Below are 6,000 nucleotides of genomic sequence, written 5' to 3'. Positions count from 1 at the left end.
CAACAAAACTTGCTCTGGGCATGATCCCTGCCATCAAGGAGATCCCTGATTATTGGGACAGACAGACATGTAAAAAGCCAATTAAGATACAAAGTGTAATAAAGAGATAGCCAAAGTTTCATTGGAAAACCTAAAAGGTAGTGTCTTATCCATCTAGGGTGGAGTAAGGCCACGAGGGCAGAAAAGGTTTCCCAGAGGTGGGATCCTGTGCTGGATCTAAACAGTTGAGCAGGAAATATTGAAATGAAGAACAATAAGGAGGAAATGCGTACCGGGATGAGGGAACAGCCTGAGGGAAGACACCACTAAAATTCTATGAATGATATGACCATTTATTTAAAAAGCATTTGTGTTTATTTACATGTGTATAGATATAAAAGAGGTTAGATGTTACAATGTTAACAATAGTTACCTATGGTGGGATTATAGGTGACCTTTAGAATGTCATTTTTTATTTTCCTCCAGTTTTACTATGTTTTTTTTTTTTAAAGTAATGAATGGGTGTCACTCATGAAATAAAATAATAACAATTAAAAAATTTTTAAACCCTTTTCATAGAAGCTGTTCTTCCTTTGTGACTGAAAGTCCCCAAGATGGTAATGAAGGTTTTTATCAAGAAACACTTTCTGCCAGGTTTGGGAAACTTTATTTCACATAGGTTTTCAGAAAAGACTTTATATTAGATTTCTATATATAAACACATATTTCCTACAATTTAAAGGAGCACAAAAATTCAGGAGCAAGGGTGTTAAAACACAGCTATTCCTTCAGACATTTATTTACCAAATATGTATCATGTGTCTCTTTGAAGGTCCACAGATGATTCAGGCAAGGGGATCCCTTCAAAGATAGGCCATACAGATAAAAATGAGAGTAAGACAAGGCAGAGAAGGCCAAGGGCAGGAAGAGAGGTCAGCTGTGGCCCTGTGGGAGAGATAGGAGTCAGAGAGGGAGTGATAATGGGCTTTCATGGATCGCTACCACTTTTTTTTTTTAATGTTTATTCATTTTGAGAGAGAGAGAGAGAGAGAGAGAGAGGGACGGGGTGTGTACGTGGGGTGGGGAGGGACAGAGAGAGACAGAGAGAGAAAATCTCAATCAGGATCTGCATAGCGCAAAGTCCAATGTGGGGCTCAATCTCATGAATTGTGAGGTCATGACCTGAGCCGAAATCAAGAGTAGGACATTTAACCGACTGAACCACCCAGGCGCCCTCCCCTACCCCACTATTCTTACCAGCATTAGTTCAAAAGACAGTGAACAACTACAACACTCAAAGTATAAATTGCAAACCATTAGCAGGTCATGAAATCAGTTTTATTTTATTTTATTTTTATTTTATTTTTTAATTTTTTTAACGTTTTATTTATTTTTGAGACAGAGAGAGACAGAGCATGAATGGAGGAGGGGCAGAGAGAGAGGGAGACACAGAATCAGAAGCAGGCTCCAGGCTCTGAGCCATCAGCCTAGAGCCCGACGCGGGGCTTGAACTCACGGACCGCAAGATCGTGACCTGAGCTGAAGTCGGACGCTTAACCGACTGAGCCACCCAGGCGCCCCTATTTTATTTTATTTTATTTTATTTTATTTTATTTTTATTTTAGAGATAGAGAGAAAGCAAGGCAGAGGAGCAAAGGAAGAGGGAGAGAGAATCCCAAGCAGTCTCCTTACTCAGTATGGAGCCAGTTATGGGGCTCAATCCCATGACCCTGGGATCATGACCTGAGCCAAAATCAAGAGTCAGATGCTCAACTGACTGAGCCACCCAGGCACTCCTTGAAATCAGTTTAAATGGTTAAAGCTAGAAAATTTGAGGCCCTTTTTCTCCATGTTTATGTAGGTTTATTTATTTATTTTTTTATCGAGGTATAATTGACCTATAACATTATTAGTTTCAGGTGTGCAACATAATGATTCAATGTTTGTATATATTGTACAATGGTCACCATAATGAGTCTAGTTAACACCCATCCCATACATAGTTACAAAAATTTCTTTTTTCATGGGACGAGGACTTTTAAGATTTACTCTCTTAACTTTCAAATATTCAATATAGTATTTATTAACTATATATTCCTTATGCTGCATATTACACCCCCCCGACTTATTGTAACTAGAAGTTTCTGTCTTTTGACCCCTTCATCCATTTTGCCACACCCTACCCCCTGCACTTGGTTTGTTTTATTTTTTATTTTATTTTATTAAAATTTTTCCCCATGTTTATTTATTTTTGAGAGAGAGTGAGAGAACGCAAGCTGGAGAGAGGCAGAGAGAGAGGGAGACACAGAATCTGAAGCAGGCTCCAGGCTCTGAGCTGTCAGCACAGAGCTCGACCATGAGATTATGACCTGAGCTGAAGTTGGAGGCTTAACCAACTGAGCCACCCAGGCACCCCGGTTTGTTTGTTTGTTTGTTTTTGATAAACTGTTTATGTTGAATAACTTCAGATTTATAGATAAGTTGCAAAGATACTTCAGAAAGTTCCTGCATATTCTTCATTCAAGCTTCCCCTAATGTTAACATTGTACATAGCCATTATACATGAGTCAAAACTAAGACATTAACATCGGTACAATATTATTAACTAAACTATAGATTTTATTTAGATTTCACCTGTTTTTCCATTTATGTGCTTTTTCTGCTCCAGGATCCAATCCAGGATACACACTGCATTTAGAAAACTAGTAAAAAGTGAAGTTATATAGAATATAATGGAAAATATCAGGGTACATTTCACAGGCTAAGGATATGTATTGTTGCATGAAACTGGTTTCCATTAATATGTAAGTTCTATTTCTTATTGAAGGTAGCAGTTAAAAAAAACCAAGAGAGATACACTCTTAGAAGGCACCTAAGATTTATGCATTCTTGCCATTATGGAGATTAATATTCTAGTGAAAAACAAAACAAAACATTTGCATACAACAATGTGAACACTAGTACAGAATCCAGAAATGCAAAATAACACAAGACAGTAGGTCTAAGAGTCAGAAGACACAGCAAGGTAGAGATACTTTTGTTCTCCTCATACTGATGTACTGAACAGCCTTGCCCTTTGGAATAGAACAGAACTGGCCCCTACATGTCGCTGAGTTGGATGGAATTCTTGGATCAAGCAGCTGAATGGAATGCATCATAGGATAGAATGCACCACACACAGGACCTGAGCCCAGCACTACTCCCCTCAGGCTCCTCTCCTAGGCCCAGCTGTGCCCCTCATGAATGAATTAATGATTGTGAAAACAGCTGGTAAAATGCAGTTGGTATATGCACCCTGAGTGGGTCTCTTTCCCTCTGGACCTCAGTTTCCTCATCTGTAAAATGAGGACATGACTTTTACCCTGGCTCCCTCATAGAGCTGTTGAGAGAATCAAATGGGAAGAAGAGAAGTGTTTTGAAAATTGTTAAGGGCTATACAGATCTATAGAAAAGTGATGATTTCAGATATGAATCCTCATTGATATTATTGTTCTTTGGACAGTAAACATTTTGAGAACAATGATTATATTATTTACCTTCATAATTCTGGTGCCTATCACCATGCCTGGCCCACAGTAGGCCCGCTTGGCCGACTCATCTATACGTAGAGATAAGAGCCTAGGCACACCTTCCCCTCCCTGGACTTGCAGATGTTCACACAGTTCCCAAAGGTATCCCACCCCATGGTTTTCTCTTCCACCCAGCAGGGCAGAGTCCCCGCATGCTGATCCTGCACGTTTGGATCTAAGCATGAACCCTCTACCTTGCTCACTGGAGCAAGTTCTAGTTCTGGGTTCAAACTAGTTCTGGGTTCAAACCACCCAGTTCAGTTTTTGTCTTTATTTCTGGTTTAAAAATAAACATCAGGTTATCCTTTAAAATAGTTTAAAAGACACAGTATATAGTTATCCTTTAAAATAGCTTAAGACACACACATATGCATTATATATACTGAAAATACTGAAAATTACAACCAAGAAAAGCAACTCTTACCATAACACCTGGCTTTAAAAAATTATATAAAATAGGGGCGCCTGGGTGGCTCAGTTGGTTAAGCGTCCAACTTTGGCTCAGGTCATGATCTCACAGTTCATGAGTTTGAGCCCTATGTCAGGCTCTGTGCTGACAGCTGAGAGCCTGGAGCCTGCTTCAGATTCTGTGTCCCCCTCTCCCGCTCACACTTTGTCTCTGTCTCTCTCTCAAAAATAAACACTAAAAAATTTATATAAATTAAACCATAAAAAGTTTACCTTTTTACCTTTACCAAAAAACCTTTACCTTTACCCTTCCAATCCCTGAGAGTAAACACTATTAACAACTTTTCCTATACTTACACTGATATATTTTTACCTCCACTTTAAAAAACATATATAAACTACAGTGGTTACACCTCAGGGTTTTTTGGCCTTTTTTTTTTTTTTTTTTTTTTTGCTGTTGTTTCTGTTTTTGTTCATCGGCTTTGCACTCAGCAACATAGAAAGAACATCTTTTTCAGGCCAATGCATAGAGATCCATTTAATTCCCTTTAATGCCTGCATAGTATTCTGCTGTGTAAATGTATCATTTACTCATTTAGTTAGTCAAATATTGATGGATATTTAGTTGTTTCCAGTTTTATGTAGCTACAATGCTGCAATACACAAACTTGAACTTCATGTATTTGTCTATTTTTTTTTTCTTGGTAGGATAGATTCCTAAAAGTGGGTCATAGTGAATACATGCTTTTAGTATTATTAGATGCTGCCAAAGTACCTTATATTAACAGTGTATAGAGTGTCCACTTCTACACATGGTAGGCATTATCAATCATTTTAGTGTTTGTTGAGTGAATATTCCTAAGCCCATCAAACTGAATGTGGCAGAAATGATGCATTGGCTCACTCAACATCCAGTCCAACTGCCTTCTGGTATGTCTTCCTGTACAAGAAGGTGGAAACATAAATCACTTTTTCCAGACTTGTTTCCAGGCAGTGTCCACAAACTAGATGTACCCTTGCAGGACCTGAGTTTGAAACTGACTTAAGTGGGGAGAGGGGCAGGACACAAGGTGACCGTCTATGCTGGTGTGAACTGTGGTGCAGATGGCAGGGTTCTGGAGCCAGCAGCCTTAAGAGAGGCTTTCCTATTGTGGTAAGGGCACCGCTCCCCTGGTGTTCCCACGATAGGCCTTGGGGAATCACTTCTGAAAACCCAGTCTGGAGTCTTTATTTTCAGCACTCCCAATGATTTCTCAAGCAATTTATACCCTCAAATGTATGTTTTTATGCTTACACTGTCTAGAGTGGATTCTATGAGCTTGTTTCCTATTATATCCAATTGTTTGACATTGTCAAAGTATTAACCTCACTGAGGCCCAGCTTCCTTATTTGTAAAAAGGAGATAATAATACCTATCTATGGGGATGTTGTGAGGGTTAAATGGAATGATGTGTTCAAAGTGACTGACTCATTCTGGGTCCAGCAAGGCTTGTGGGAAGTGGGTCCTTTTTCTCTTCCTTCTTTTTAAGCTCAATAACCCTGTAATACCTAGCTACAATGTCATCTCCTTTTTTAAAATTTATTTATTTTGAGAGAGAGAGAGAGAAGGGGTGAGGCAGAGAGAGAGGGAGAGAGAGAATCCCAGGCAGTCTCGGCAGTCTCACCCCTGGAAGGCTGTCTTCTCTGGGTTCCCACTACATTTAATTAATTCCTTTTACAGGTCATAAAATGTTGTACTGTGATTTCCTTAAAGATGTATTTGTGTTCCCAACTAGGTTTTGATCTTTTTGAGGGCAGGGGTGTTCACGATCCATCTCTATTTCTAGGGCCTGACACAGAGCAAAGGATGAGTGAAATATGTTGGTTGAATGAATTAGCCCTAATTCTGCCTTATTGAACTTCTCAGTTCCCACCCCTTGTTGTAACAGTCAAGTCTTAAGGTCCCCATTGTTATCTTAGACTAGGATCACTTGGCCACAAGAAAGAGGAAGCCTTTTAAACTAGCTCAAGCAAAGGCGGGTATGTCTGTTCAGCTTTAGGTGAA

Source organism: Acinonyx jubatus, chromosome D1, assembly GCF_027475565.1.
Source record: "Acinonyx jubatus isolate Ajub_Pintada_27869175 chromosome D1, VMU_Ajub_asm_v1.0, whole genome shotgun sequence".
Taxonomy (NCBI): Eukaryota; Metazoa; Chordata; class Mammalia; order Carnivora; family Felidae; genus Acinonyx; species Acinonyx jubatus.
This window is presented reverse-complemented; position numbering follows the sequence as displayed.